This window comes from Pelodiscus sinensis, chromosome 5 (genome assembly GCF_049634645.1).
Source record: "Pelodiscus sinensis isolate JC-2024 chromosome 5, ASM4963464v1, whole genome shotgun sequence".
Classification (NCBI taxonomy): domain Eukaryota; kingdom Metazoa; phylum Chordata; order Testudines; family Trionychidae; genus Pelodiscus; species Pelodiscus sinensis.
Genome location: NC_134715.1, coordinates 78,007,994 through 78,024,137, shown reverse-complemented (window position 1 = coordinate 78,024,137; position 16,144 = coordinate 78,007,994). Strand labels below are relative to the sequence as shown.

The 16,144-nt window shown below is 42.5% G+C and overlaps 1 long non-coding RNA gene across 1 annotated transcript; it reads right to left on the bottom strand.

The window, feature by feature from the left end:
• Positions 1–1,685: 1,685 nt before the first annotated feature.
• On the bottom strand, positions 1,686–4,965 carry LOC142829456 (uncharacterized). The gene is made up of 2 exons (XR_012903872.1): positions 4,857–4,965; positions 1,686–2,400 (listed from the first exon to the last, which is right to left on the bottom strand). It is a non-coding gene; the product is annotated as an uncharacterized LOC142829456 (long non-coding RNA).
• Positions 4,966–16,144: the final 11,179 nt, after the last annotated feature.

The window sequence follows — 16,144 nt, the reverse complement described above, 5'->3', positions numbered from 1 at the left end:
TGGTTTTGTTTCCTGCTGCCCTGCAGTCATGGGCCTCTCCCTAATTTAGCATCTTGTTGGTTTTACCAAATATTTTCATGAAGAAGGAACTCCATGCAGTCAGTTATATTAAAGTGCAATGCACTCTTACTAGGGTCTGTAACTCAAAAGCCCCCTCCATTTCTCAATGTGTGGTTTGGACGCTAGATGCTGAAATAGCTCCTTAGTGTACCCAGATGACTGTCCTCCACTGGTCTGGAAGAGAAGTTCACTCTTCCACTCATGGACCTCCAGAATGTTAACATTCTCCAGAACTTGCCACGCTTGATAGGGCAAGACCACTGACATGGGGAAGGTAAGAACACAGGCTGGAGACTGCTCTCAGGCTCACCCACCTTGGGCAGGTGGAGGTTTCCTGGGCTCCTAGTCCAGTTTCAGATTCTGGCTTGGCTGGGGGGAGGCAAGCTTTGGGCAAGAGAGGAAAGAAGGGTAGGGTTGGGTCCCCAGCAGAGTCAGGGCCTTGTGGACTCCCACTTTTAGGAAAAATTTATTCCCCCTCCCTTTGCTGCATCACACCTTCTCTTCCCTTTGTTGCCTGGGGAAAAGCTATAGACATAATTAGAACTGAATCAGGGCAAGGAGCAAGCACTGATGTCACACTCCTGCAGTAGCGCCTGCTAGGCAGGCCTAGCAGGTTAGGGCATGGAGGTGCTCATTTTTCTGGGGCCCCCTCAATTGGCTGTGGCTCCTGGGCATGGGCTCTGTTGTTGATTTGCCATAGTACATGCCCAGCAAAAGCTGAAGTTCAGACTAAGATCTGCTCAGTGCATTATGAGTATGCCGTCATGGTTGTGAGGCCTGTGTGGATGCGTAAGCATAAACTTGGAAATATAAATACACAAACCCGAGACAATGTTGTACAGATGTACTCCAAAAATATAGCTCGTCTGAGGATATAAAAAATGTCCATTAAAAAAAGTCATGGGCTTTTGTTGAGAGCAATTTATTACGCTAAAGAATCTAATATCAATTATTTTTTTCAGGGGTGAAAAGAAGGATTTATGGCATGACAAATAATGATGGTGCCTTTTACAAGCTAAATGATTTTAAATGTGTCTGGTTAAGAGAGGATGCCTCTTTTAAAATGGGATTTGTAAAGTGAGAGGAGATTTTGAACCAGTAATGATGTTGGAATTTACCATTTCTGTATGTGAATACATACCAAGTGATGTGACTGTTTTAGAAGGTTGTGGCACCACTGCTGCTGTTTGTGTAGCAGAGAACCAACAATAAATTGCAAAATATTTTTCCAAATAAAGTCATAAACTTGCCCTCTCACTCATGAGCCTGCATGTCCATGAATGTATTAATCTACTTTTAATAAGCATCCATTGGAGATGATTGAACAGAATATATAGGTAGGTACTGTCAGATATCAGAGATCAAGCTCAAGCTCTTAGTCCTGCCCTTATTTAAGGTCACTGAAAGAAAAGATTAAAAGCAAAAGCATTAGCCCCTCTCCCCTTTAAAACTCCATAGCTCTGAATATTAAGCTCCCTTGTCCACTGATGATGAACAACTGAGAAAGTTTTAATGACCAGAAAATATATGGGAAAACTAGTTAGCAGTGTCCCTGGTAATTCTTATCAGTGCTCATCTTAGAAGGGAAAATAATCTTTAGAATACCTTGAAACTATCTAAAAATCCCATGAAGAAAACTGTGTGTTTATTCAAAGATTTACAGCACATAAGAGGTTCTAATTAATGCTAATGTTAATCTGGCTTCACAGATGTAAATGATTATTACAATAATTAAAGTGACAATAAGTGGTACCTTCTTTCCATATTGGCAGAAGATGACTTGACCTGAGGGATAGATTCACTGGTTACCTTTAGACTCAAATATGGGAGTGTACTCCAACTGAGAAATGTAAGAGCCAAATATGAGTGAGTGGCATTGCACAGTGCTGCTCACTCACACTTGACCCTGCTACCCCTGTGTCATGATGATGGAGGGAAAGTCAGTTGCAGTAGGGTGCTGAGTCCATTCTGTGGACAGGAGCTGCAGAAATTCCTTTTTACAGGGTGAAGGGTTTTATTTTTATTTCGGGAGGGGGGATCATATTAATCATTGTATTAAAGACAAATATTTGGAGAATGTGGGACTGATGCTATAGACATGTAATTCAAACAAGTAAACAAGGTGAGTTAAGGGAGTTGGCAAGGGCCTGTTCCTGCACACTCTTTCTGCAATAGCTCTCACATCAATGTTCTCTACTTTCTGCAGAAAGCTAAGGTGGTCCAATGATTAAGGAACTACATCAGGATCCTTGACAACTGGCTTGAAGTCCTTGCTCTATCATAAACTTCCTGTGCCATCTTAGAGAAGGCAATTAGCCACTCTGTGCCTCAGTTTTCCACCTGTAAAAAGGGAGATAATATTTCCCTACTGTAAAGGCATGTTGTGAGAATAACATAAACAACTGTCAATAGCACACCTATGGGGGTTTTGATAGAAAAAGCAAAATTTATTTTGGGAGCATTCCCAGAAATATGAACAAATGATATTCAATAAATATCTCCACCCTTGTCTCCAGCATTTTGGTTTTCAACTTAAAGTATTTTGTTTTCAAAGACTGGTACACAAAATAGGGCTGTCAAATGATTAAAATATTTAATCGCAATTAATCGCTGCTGCAGTGGCGTTTCAAAGGGGCAGAGCTGTGGAAGCCCGGAATCAGTTGGAATCCTCAGATGACCCCAGGCTCAGTGCAGTTGCCCCTTGGAAATGCAGCAGGGGTGATACAAAGGGGCAGTACTGAAGGAGCCTGAGATCAGCTGGAGTCCCCAGCTTGGTGCAATGCTGCTCCTTGGAAAGGCCACTTTGGCATTTCCAAGGGGCAGCACTGCGGGATCCCAGGGAGTCCCCAGCTGATCCCAGCTCTGTGCTTTGCTGCCCCTTGGAAACACTGGACTGGCACTACAAAGGGACAGCGTAATGCAGAGCGGAGGATCAGCTGGTCACTGAAGCTGATCCTGGGCTCCGCATTGTGCTGCCCCTTTGAAGCGCCACTCCAGCACCTCAAAGGTGCAGCACTTTAGGAGCCTGGGATCAGCTGGAATGCCCAGACTCTGCATTGCGCTTCAAAGGGGCAGCGCAGCATTAATGCCTGTGATTAACATATTAAAAAAATAATGAGTTAATCCTGCCTTGCATTAATCACAGGCATTAACGCAGATCAATTGACAGCCCTAACACTAAATGGTCAAATCATTCTTTTTTGTTGGCTTGCTCACCAAAATTGAGAACTTTTCATTATTCATTGCTGTTGCTTTAATGTGAAAAATAATATTTTGACTTGTGATTTAAGCCTCAGGAGTGAGTTTACTTCAGAAAACCAGTGGGTGAAGAGAGCATCAGGTTTCTTTGGTGACAGTGTTTAAAAATATAATTGTGTGGGCGTCATGTTGTCATGTGATGTTTTATATCCCTAACCCTTCCGGGTTTTTTTTTTGTAAATGGACTTGAGTTCTATTTGCATTTGGATTTCAACTTATTTGCATTTCATTTTTGTGAATGATATAGTATATTAAACCATGTGTTATAATAGTTCCCAAATTAATTTCCATTTGATATAAAGGGTGTTTAGTTAGTAGAGCAAACATCACAATAAAAGACTATAGAGCAAAACAACTTTGTTCTTTCCTGATGTCTGTATGCTCAAATGTATTCCCAACCACGCACTGAGTTGAAGCATGTAACAGTTTGTAGATGTATTATAAAGTTCTCAGAGCACATTTATTTATATGGCCTTAGGTCAGGGGTGGGCAAAATATGGCCTGTAGGCTGAATCCAGCCCTCCAAACTGCTGCATCAGGCCTGCCACCAGGCCATGGCACAGTGGAACCTGCTGTGCCCCTAATTGCCACTCACACCTGAGAGCCCAGGGAGTGGGGGGCAGCACGTGGTGCCCCTGTCCCCAGAACAGTCTCACAGCTCCCATTAGCTGGAAACTGATCAATGGGAGTTGCCTGGACCATGCTTGCAGCATAGGCAGCGTGTGAAGTACCCCTCTCGGGCTCAGTGCACAGAGAAGCTCATGTCCCCTGCAGCTGTCTGCTTTGAGTGGTGTGTGAGGGCATGGAAGGCAGGGAGTCTGCCTGAGGGTCCTGCTGGGCTGCTGGCCAGGAGCAACCTAGGTAAGTGCCTCCTGGCCAGAACCCGCACCTTGTACCCCAGCCCTTCCCTCTCCCAAATCCTCCACATCCTCTTCTATACCCCTGCCCCATGTCATAACCCCTCCCAGACCCGGCACTCCTACTGCACTCCAAGACCCTGCTTCAGGTCACAGCCTCCTTCTTCACCCAGACTCTTTCCCAAATCCCACATCCCCTCTTGGACTCTAAATTCCCTATCTCTAGCTCCCTTCTGCACTCAACCTCTATCTCAGACCTTGCACCTCCTCCATTAAGCGCAGTCCTTAACCACTTACTAAATTCTTAGAGTGCCCCTCCCCATCAAAAAATATTTCCCACCCTTGGCATAGGCACTTTTAAAGAGTAACATTCTTCCACATCCTTCCTCTACAGTCTATCTGTTACTATGGGCACTGTTCCAGTGAGTCACCATCTATTTAAATCTAGCAGGATAGGGATTTGATTGGCCTAATATTCCTAAATGCTTTCTAATCATTAAAGCGTCCTGGTCAATATAAGATGCCAAATGTGTGGATTCTAATATTGAAAAAATAGAGCAGGTTTTATTTTATCCTTTATATGAAAGCTTACCATCTGTTAAAATATGGGATGTCGGTTAACACCTGCAATTAACTGAAAACAAAATTAATGTGTTCATTTTTAAAGTGTTAATTTCATACCTCTGGGCAGGGAAGGAGTCTGTGGTGATGAGGGGTGGGAGGAAAGGGCAGAAGCCTCAGTCTGGAACTCCTGAGGTGACGGGGGGGGCTTCATCTGGCTCTGTGGACTACAGGGGAGTGGAAGCATCAGGCTGAAGTACAGTGCACTGAGAAGGCTAAAACCCAAGGGGATCTGAAACCTGATGGCCCAGGCCCTCTGGATGCTTATGTCCCAATCAAGGCTGAAGCCCAGATCCCCCAGAGCACATATTTGAAAATATAGAAAACACCCAAAATATTTAAATAAATGGTATTCTATTGTTTTTTTTAAATGCAAATTATTTAATTTTTAATGACTCGATAGCCCCTTTAAAAAGTCCTTTAGGCAGGAATATTGTATTTTACGTCAGAGACAGAAAGTCAAACAGAACAAGCAAGGCAGAATACATATTGATCCTGACTTCCATTTTCTGCTGTCAGGGCATGTCTTCACTGTAGTATTTTTCCAGAAAAACTATAATTTATATCCACACTGCTATTGTGTTCTTTCAACGGAAAGTCAAAAAACCAAGGGGTTTTCCCAACAGTGGTAAACCTCTTTCAACAAGGAAGAAGACTTTTTCTGAAAAAGCTTTTTCGGAAAAAGGCATGTGTGGATGCAGAAGAGGGAGTTCTTTCAAAAGAAGAGGCCTCCAGGAAATAACACAAGTGCCCTTGTGGCCACTCTGTCCATACTAATCACAACTTAAATGCAAGATAGCATCCAATGAATGCAGACACTCTTTCAAAGAAGCACATCGCTTTTTCGTTGCGCTTTTGCTGTGTGGATGCTCTTTTTCGAAATAAGCTTTTCTGGAAAATCTCTTCCAGAGAAGCTTCTTCTGAAAGAAGCTTACAGTCTAGACATAGACTCATTCAGCCACAAGACCACCTCGGTGCTGCTGACAGCCATTTGTTTCTAAGTCACAAAACCTGCATGGTCCCTCAGCATCTCAGAATCCAGCCTATTTGCAATACAAAGCATAGAGGGTTATGCCGGTGAGCTGGGAGAAGAGTTAGACTCTGAACCAGGGGGAAGAGAGACTGAGATTTCATCACAAAGTTAGGAATGATGCATTAATTTCATGATGAGGGGGAATGGAATGGAGCAGTCTGACCAAGTGCAAGTGCTTCGTTAATGCAACACAATCATTGACTAGATCCACAAAAGGGACCTAGTCTTAATGGTGTAATGCCTAACTTGCCAATGGAATTGTGAGCTCATGTTAGACACCCAGGCTACGTCTACACTGGCCCCTTCTTCGGACGGGGCATGCTAATTTTGAAAGTGGGAATAGGGAAATCCGCAGGGGATTTAAATATCCCCCACGGGATTTAAATAAACATGACCGCCGCTTTTTTTCCGGCTTTGGAAAAAGCCGGAAAAAAGCATCTAGACTGGCCCGATCCTCCGGAATAAAGCCCTATTCCGGAGGATCTCTTATTCCTACTTTGAAGGACTTTATTCCGGAGGATCGAGCCAGTCTAGACGCTTTTTTCCAGCTTTTTCCAAAGCCGGAAAAAAGCAGCAGCCATGTTTATTTAAATCCTGCGGGGGATATTTAAATCCCCCGTGGATTTCCCTATTCCCACTTTCAAAATTAGCATGCCCCTTCCGAAGAACGGGCCAGTGTAGACGTAGCCCCAGACTTTTGGCCTGTATAATGGCTGGGGAGAGTTAGGTGCCTAAGAATCGGGTTCACAGAAGCTGGGAAATGGAGTGAGGAACTGTCTAAACTTGCCAGTAGGAACAGCACAGGAAAGGGACATAGGCTCGCACCCATGCTTCAAAGGGAATTAAGTACTTAGTTCCATTTGGATTTCACAGCCAGGAACCCTTTCCTGGAGTTAGGTGCCTAAGCTAGGTCAGCCCTTTCACGATCAAGGAGTAGATATGGTGGTTCCTTTATATCTAATGTCCCAGTGATTAGAGCCATTAGGAAGGCTTCCCAAGTTCATCTGCTCAGGGATCGGAACTGAACCCAAGTCTCTCTGGTGAGTGCCCTAACCACCGAATTATGGAGTAATCTCATCTGGGTGTGTTTTGTTGAAGCTGTTTCTCTTTGTATGGAATATTTAAATATTCATTGGGTCAGAAAGAGCATGAGAGACTCTGTTACCCAGTGGTTGGTGCACCTTCCTGAGAGACACAGACTTGTGTCTCTGCTCCAATGAATATTTGAATAGTTATGCAAAGAGTCATAGCTCTCACAAGATATAGCACAGTGGCCAGGTGCTAAGTTGGAGTTCAAGATCTTTATCTGGATCAGGAGGTCCTGGGACACAAACAAGCATTACATACCTCGTAAGTGGACTATGTGGTCTGAGGTGGACTCCACTACCTCCTGTATGTTTTGTGCAGGGCCAGATCGAATAGGTGTGTTCTTTGAGTGCCTCTGAGGACATGTACCAGATCAGGCCCCACAGGCAAACTGGTGGGGGAACATCTAGATTGAGTGTCCTGCCTTTTTTAGATGCTGAATAGCTCAATAGTGTCCTGACTTAAGTTGCTTTGCACATTCCCACCATATGAAATTTAGGCACCAAGGGGAATTTAATGAGGGAAATTTAAGCTTCTGTGGTGTGAGGTGTTTTTTAGGCAGCAGCTGAGCAGGGATATTGAGGATTTACATTTTGGACTGAAGTGTGTAAAATGGGATTAGGCACCTAAACCTCTTTGTGGATCTGTTACCTTGGTGATAGAGTCTCATACATTCAGTAGTGCTGTATGGACATAACAGGGTTTCTGCTAAAGTACTTCCTTCTGGTTGTGAGAGTTGCTCTGGTTCAGGATCTGTATATTGCCTCCCCACCCTTTTTTCTTCCTGTATCTCTACTGACCAAAGGTTTATTGTTAGGCTTTGTACTATCTTGTTTTCCACATCATTAACTCATCTGATATTACACCTCTGGTATATTAGACCTATAATTTACATGGATAAGTTACATATATTTAAAACTGATTTGACTTGTGATTATGAATAGTTACAGAATACATTTATTTTTGAATGAGGTTTTAGTTTAATAGCATCATCTTTTGGACATCAGCCATTTTTACACAATAGTGCTAAAGATCAATTGCTTTTAGATCAAGCAAGATTTTCTGTAAAAAGTGGAAGAATTAGGTATTATCTTTTTTGGAATAAATCAGAAAGTATTGAAACATTATCTTAATCAGTGATTTCTTGAAAAATTGCATTTACTGAAGTTTTTGCAGCCTCACATGTCTATTGGTTTTCATGATGTTAATCTGTATGCCATGTGAAACTGAAAATGCTTGGGAACAAGCTAACCCTTTTGATTGACTATGATGAGATTTGAAGGTTTTTTTCCAAATCTATTTTATATTGAAAGACTTGTGTCCACTCTAATAACATCACGTACAATTGTGAATCAGAACCCAGCTGTTCTTGTTAATTTTCTCTGAAGCTGGGGTAACCCTGGGCTAACATTAAAATAAGCCAGAAGTCAGACTGATCCATATCTTTGGTTTTTCTGAGCCAAGGCTCTGTCTGAGAACTGCTGCTTGTGTGCTGGGCAACAGTACTACAGCTATGCAGTGTATGGGTTGGTGAATAGCTGTGCTTAACACCAGTCATCTGAAAAAGTGGGCTGTGCCTACAAAAGCTCATGATACCATGTACATGTTTTGTTAGTCTATGAAGTGCTACCAGACCATTTGTTGTTTTTTAAAATCTTTCCTTTAATGTTACTCTGGATTTGTGCTTCTGATTTGCCTTCTTGTCTACATAATTTTGTGGCCATTATGACAATATGTAAGCACATCCCAATAAATAAAAGAACAAAATACTTTCTTTCTGTGTAGTTTTCTCATTCCCACCTGCTTTTCCAGAACAGGAGAGGCTTGGAAAGTAGCAGATTTTTTTTGGTGGTGGGGTGCTTGATATTTGTTTTGCTTAAAGCCTCCAAATTAGACAAGGAACTCATTGTGTTAGGGTCTGTACAAACACATAGTAAGGGACTGTCCCTTCCTTACAACTGGAATAGACAAGGCAGATGAAAAGCAGAAAGGGAATCAACTTGTCCAAGATCATGCTGTAGGTCAGTGACAAAGCTGGGACTAGAAACCATGTCTCCATATTTCTATTCCAGTGTTATAGCACCTCTTACACAGCTATAAATAAATAAACAAATAAAAATCCCATTTTTCCCCTCTCATCACCTTGTGCATGGCTATTGTGACAGACACCACTTTTGTTAGAAAAGAGCATTGCTCTTGCGCAAGAAGCCCTGTCTTCCAACACCATATTGTAAATCTTGCGCAAGAGTGGGTGGGCAATGTGGAAGTTCTGTGAGTTCTTGCGCAAGAACCCACCAGTGTAGACATAGCCCTGGAGACCCTCTCTTGGTGCAGTCACCTGTGCCTTTTTTGTCAGTTTCCCACCACCTTCTATTTACAGAGTCTTTAGAGTAAACCAAACCAAACCAAACCAAGCTCTTGCTCTTGCTCTTGCTCTTGCTCTTGCTCTTGCTCTTGCTCTTGCTCTTGCTCTTGCCACCTGGGCTCACGCTCAGCCACAACCTGCTCTCTCACTCATCCTTCCCAGCCTCTTTCCATTGCCTTATATAGGCCTCTGGCTAATGAGGCCCACAGCTGCTTCCATTAGCCCTTCAGGGCTGCGCTTGCTCAGCTGTCTGCAATCAGCCTGTTCAGGCAGGCTATAGTGGCAGAGCGCTGGCTTAGTCAGCAGTCTGTCACATACCTCCTCCCTTATGAACCACCAGATTTGGGTTTGCCCCAGCCCTCTCGGGGTCCCCTACCATGATGCCTCAGTGCCTCCTGCAGCTGAGTACTTAGGGCATCCTGCCAGTCTTTAAAACTCTCTGCTCTTTGGGGTGACTTGTCCCCTTTTTTCTTGGGATCCTCCTTGGGGAGCTGTCCCTTGCTCTTGGGGTCCATCTTCCTTGGGCCACTCTGGCCCTTGCTAAGGGAATCCCTTCGGGGCAAATCCTCACTTGTGCCCAAACACTCCCTTGGGGCTTCTTCAAGAGGCTTTTTCATTCCCTCCCTGCAAAAATTACATTGGCAGGGGTCTGGGCCATAAAATTCAGCCCTTGCCCGTACGTCCTCACACAAAACACATCTCCATTGGGGCCCTTCCTCCAATACTGCTTCCACCTGCACTGGGGGATCAGGGTCTCACCCCACTTCATGCAGGATCATCTGGGGCCTCAGTTTCCCTCATCTCCCCAACGGGGGTTGATGTCTCCTTTTCTGGGGAGTGATCCAACTGTGCCTCCTCTCCTTGGGACAGGCGAGAGCTACTCATTATCCCCAGACATGTTTCCCATATTTCTGTCCCCATGGGGTTAGAACACCACCCTGCTGTGTGCCATAGTTCCCCAGAGCCATAGCACTGATGGCTATGCTTCTGTCTCCCTTGGGGGAGATCTCTTGCCTTTCCCTGAGGGTCCCCTCTTGCTCTCCATGGAAGATTGGTCCCAGTCCCGACCTACCACCATGGGGTATGGTAGTTGGTCCACTATCCCCACCTGCTTCCACTGGAATCTACCCCTGGGCAAGACCTCTTGGCACCTGGGCAAGACCTCTTGTCCCCATGGACGCATTCTAGCATCACCTGTACTCCAGGGAGCATCCGGTGTGGCCTGACCAGCCCCTTCCACATTAGCGAGTAGGCTGATGCAGAATCCATTAACTCTTGATGGGCCTTTCTCCCCACTCGTATTGGGACAGTCTCTTGTCAGGTCCTCACACCTGAGTCAACCCACAGAATTCCACATATCCACAATCCATATTGTCTGGGCAGTCTCACTTTCTATGCCCTGCTCTCCCACATTGCCAGCAGCTCACAGGTACTCCTCAAGGTGCCTTCTTCCTCTCCTGTCCGTTTCCAGAAAGGGGCTCCTCCAGCTTCTTCCCTGGTTCCTTGTCAATCTTCTCTCTGGGGAGCCTCCACCTTGGTATACTCCTCTGCCAGCCTGACCGCTGCATCCTCCGTGTCAGGCTGGTAGTGCTGACCCACATATGGATATTTCCTGGAAGGGCTTAAAGCAACTGTTCGAGTATGAGCAAGTCCCTTATTTCCTGCACTGACCATGTCTCTGGCCTCATCCAGGGGGTTGCCCAGTCTATTAACTTTTGGCAAATGCCCGGCACCTCACTGCTGCTGTCAATTGAGCTGACTGAAATTTCTACTGGTACTTTTCTGTGGACAGACCCACCTAGTCTAAAAGGCCCCATGCCCTGGGATGCCTTCTGATTCACAAATCACCAGAAGACCCTCTCTTGGTGCAGCCACCATGCCTTTCTACCAGATTCACAGAGAAACATTGGAATTAGAGTTCATCCTCAAATTCAATTCACATGCTAATGGACTCAATTGTGATGAAGGGTGGTTGGAGCACTATCAACTTAACACTCTAAGGTGCAAACAACTCTTTGGCTGTGTCTAGACTGCATCCCTTTTCCGTGAAAGGGATGCAAATTAGACATATCGCAATTGCAAATGAAGCAGAGATTTAAATCTCCCCCACTTCATTAGCATAAAAATGGCTGCTATCTCCGAGCTTTGCCGGAAAAAAGCACCAGTCTAGACGTGGATCTTTCAGAAAATAAAGCCTTTTCTGAAAGATCCCTTATCCCTCAGGGAAAGGCAAGAGATCCCCCCTCTTCTCTCCCCACAAGGTGTTTATGTACAATGGCCTTTGGCTGATTACAAAAGATATATCTAAAGCAACATGATTTGCAACTGAAGAGAAAGGGAAGAATTAGATTGTATTTATCAAATTAGGTCTGTGAATTCCTGTTCATGAGGAATGGGAAATGTCTAATGATACTGCAGTATCCAAAAGCATGTCAGCGTTTTTTCCATAAGTCTCATGGTATGCATGGATCAATTTCTTCTCAGGTGTAAAGAAAGATTTCTACCGCAAAGAAGAAAATAATCTCCTACTTGTCACAATAATGAATGATGAAAACTGTTCTTCCAGCTATGTATCAAACGGGCATTGCACACCCCTGCAGAAGGAATGGGGAAAGTAAGCCCCAGTCATTTGCTTTATGCCCTATCCAGTCTACTCACAACTTTGGTTTGGATGTGATAAGGCATATGGGATGTATGGTGCATATCCTCAAAGGTATTTAGGCACCTTACATCCACTGAAATCAATGGAAGTTAAAAGCCTAAATACGTTTGAGGATCTGGGCCGAGGTATTCACTTGATTCTGATGCACAAAACATCAGCTAGCATGGCTGAGAAACAGCCAACATGATGGGTGGCAGTAATCTCATAATAGTCAGGGAAGGACTCAGGTCTCTGAGCACTATTCTGTCCCTGTTGTATTTCTGAGGCATTGTCTTTTACACAGAGCATATTGTATCTAACAACAATGGTTACGCAGTACCTTCTAAGATTGAGTCTATGAGAGTATCAACATTTCAAAGCTCCAAAAGTGGTTCAGGTACAAATGGTTTCCTGGTTTTCTAGCACAGAGCTTTGATAGATATTGTAGCCCATACACTGGAATTTGTATATGATGCATTTGAACAAGGAGAATCAGAAACCATATGAGGAGTTTGTAAATGCAGTTGGAGGATGCTCATTAGTTTGTAAAGGCAATGATCCTCTACAGTGGTGTCCAACACACTAGCCACTAGGCACCGGTGACTATTTGGCCGGTTGTGTGTGGCTAGATCACTACAGTACTGCTTCAGAATTTGTTTGGACACCACAGCACTATAGTGAAGTAATTTAGGTCTATTTCCTTAATGAGGATTCACAACAATTGTATATGCTTGCAACTTATTTGGAAAGTTATCCCATATAAAAAGTTAAATTACGCCAACCTCAGCACTAGTGTGCTTACAGGGGAAGACTGAAAGTAATCTTGTTCTGCCCTTCACACAGTATACTTGCACAAGGAGAAATCATAGAGCTGCACTTTGTCCTTTTTTTTAGTTCAAATCTAAATCCAACTTCATGCGTTTATTTGTGTTTGACTAGAAAGAGATTCTCTGATATTTCAGCACACTGCCTAAATAGGGACGAGTAGAAACTCTGTACCTAGCACTATGTTTCATCAATCTTACATGTTATCATTTTTGACATTCACAACAGATTCAGCTTACTCACAACCTGAGGGCTTCATGGAAGATTCTTCATGTTGCAGGAGTGGAAGCAGTGCAGAGCACATAAAAAAAACCTTAAACCAGACTTTCCTCCGAACATTGTAAGTTCTTGCACAGATTTTTACATGATAGCAACAAATCCTTCAAAATGCTCAAAGTGTTCAAAAATCATCAGTTAGCCCCCAAACAACAAGATTGGTTTCATAACCGTGAGTTTTTTAATAAAATAAATTGAGGCTTCTTTTTATTTGCCTTTTGAGTTTCTGAGCTCTAGGGTTCTCTCTGGCCCTTCCAGATGTGGAAAAAACCTGGAACATTTTTTTTTAAAGACAGAACATTAGAATGGCCATACTGGGTCAGACCACAGGTCCATCTAACTCAGTATCTTGTCTTCCAATAGTGGCCAAAGTCAGATGCCCCAGAGGGAGTGAACAGAAACAGGTAATCATCAAGTGACACCATTCCTACGCATCCTGGCTAATAAGTATTGATGGACCTAATCTCCATGAATGTATCAGTTCTTTTTTGAACCTTGTTAAAGTCCTGGTCTTCACGACATCCTATGGCAAGGAGTTACACAGGTTGACTATGTGCTGCACGAATGAAAACGTCCTTTTGTTTGTTTTAAACCTGCTACATATTAATTTCATTTGGTGACCTCTAGTTCTTATGTTATAAGAACAAGTAAATAACTTTTTCTTATTAATTTTCTCCACGCCTGTGCAATTCTTACACAATCACAGGTTTCCAGGAGCTATGGCATTTTAAAAATACACTGAATATTTAAGGACACTCATTAAAGTTCTGAGAACTGAAAACACCATGTCCCTTTTGGAACTCCAGAGCTTTAGGGCTTTAGAAAAGCTACATGCATGAATGAACAACACTGTTATCAAGGTAAGAAATAGCAGATTGAAAAAGAACTGCACGTATATAGTCTCATCATTATTATAAATAGCGAAAAGCCAGATGTAACCAGCTACCTAGGGATTCACCTCACATATGAGGATGCCACAGGTGACATAGAAACCTATTTTCATAGGTTGTTTTCTGTTGATCTAGAACAGTGATTCTTAACCCAGAGCCCACTTGTGGCCCAAATATAACACAGCTGCAGCCCATGTGACATCTTCAGGCACATGCATGCTGAATATATATTGTGTGGATGTGACCCACATAACATAGAGAGCTGCATATGTGGCCCACAATGGTAAACAGGCTGAGAACCAGTGGTCTAGAATGTCTCCATTGCTGCCTCTGCAATAATTTTCATTTAAGTGGGAGTTTTTTGGTGGTTGCTGGGACCTATATTTCCATTTGACCTTGAAAAGAATCCTTTTGACACCCCCTAGTGAGTCAATGAATCACAAAGGAGAACCTGAGTTTTCCTCTTCTCTCCCCACAAGGTGTTTATGTCCATTTTTTTTTCTAGGCCCAGGCTTAGTAGGGATTTGTATGGTGAAGACCTCAAACTCTGATTTGCTTTTCTGCTCACTACTCAGAGATTTTCAGTGTGGAAAATAAGCAGCTTTCATTGCAAAAAACTTTTGTTTGAATGCTATTTTTTCTTTTCTTGTCTTTGTTTAAGGTGGTGCTTGAAAAATCCTTTGAATCAAAAAATATTATCCTTTGTCACTGTTTTTGTTTTTTTCTTTTAAAGCTCATGACCCACTTTAACTCCATTTTCTTAGTATTGCTATTGTATGGCACCATGCTCACCTTTTCTTACCTTCCTTGGATCAAAACAGGGTCTGATTACAAGATATAAACAGTTGTCTGATGGAGAAATTAATGCATTTTCTGCATTTCCTCCTGTACTACTTTTAGTCAGAGAAAATATTTTCTGTGAAATCTGTATAACCAATGAACAGTATAGAAGGGACATTTAAACCCAGATGCTTAATTTGAATGATTTTTCTATGACAGCAAATAATACTGCATACAGCAAAGGTGAGTGTTATTTTTAGGAACGTACACAAAAGTATTATTAACTTGCTCTAGTTAATTAAGAAACTTGAACCATGTGGCCATGAATAACCCTGGAGAAAAATGTCATTGGAGCTTTGTTGTTCCCACTGGCTTCCTGTAGTTCTAGCTTCTAGGCCTATGACTTAACTAAGTATTTAATTATGCCCTTCTTGCCAAGACCCTTTTTATCCAAAACAAATTCCTCTTGTCCCTCAGATGAGCACACTATTCAGAGAAAAAAATACCTAAGATACTTTAGTGATCTGCAAATATGATTTTTAAGAGTGTTACAAGTGTGTGTGCTAACTGCCCCAAATTATCAAGTTAAGCCAGGGGTAGTGTTTACTTAACATTAGTAATTTTGTTTCCAGTTTTGCCATGTGCAAAGTTCACATGGAACCAGCACCTCCCAATTAGTGTGATGCCCTGACATACTCTTTGCAACTGATGTCACACTCATTGCTGAACAGTACTGGAGCCTATAAACTTATTGCATGCATAAACTGTGTTTTGCAATATTTTACTTGCCTTCACTGTAGAATGACCATTATAATAAAATATGTATTATTAACTACAATAACGATGGGGTGCACTCTAAGAAGGAACTACTAATGGGAATTACATACAGAACATATATTTATGTAAATATAAGGCACTGCATTCATTTTTGTAAATGTGTCCAATCCTGTCATTAGCATAAAAATCTAAATCTTTGTCCTCTATAATACTTAGTAAGAGTCTGAGTACTTTTTAACTTTGTAGAGAGGTACGATTTCTGTGGTGGCATTGCATTTTGATATGTTACAACTGATTTGCAGTGAGAAAACAGATTACATGACACGCTGAATAGATACTTACTATGATGCCCCTTCTCACCCCTTAGATAGCAATTCTTAATTAAAATTCACACTCACCAATAGACTTGCCTTTCTTGGTGACCCTAAAATACATATTTCCTTTACCAAGCTTCTATAATGTTGTGACAAAAGAAATACATGTATATACAAGAAAAATGGATGATATTTTGAAAGATGACTTTTTTCATAGATGAGTACCAATGATGCTATTTAATTCAAAAAAGAATTAAGAAATATACAGTATAGACATTAGGCTGTCTGAAACTTCAAATGGTCAACTAATCACCATTGTATTGACACTTCTCATGACCCAAACTGTTCTTGCCCTCAAGGG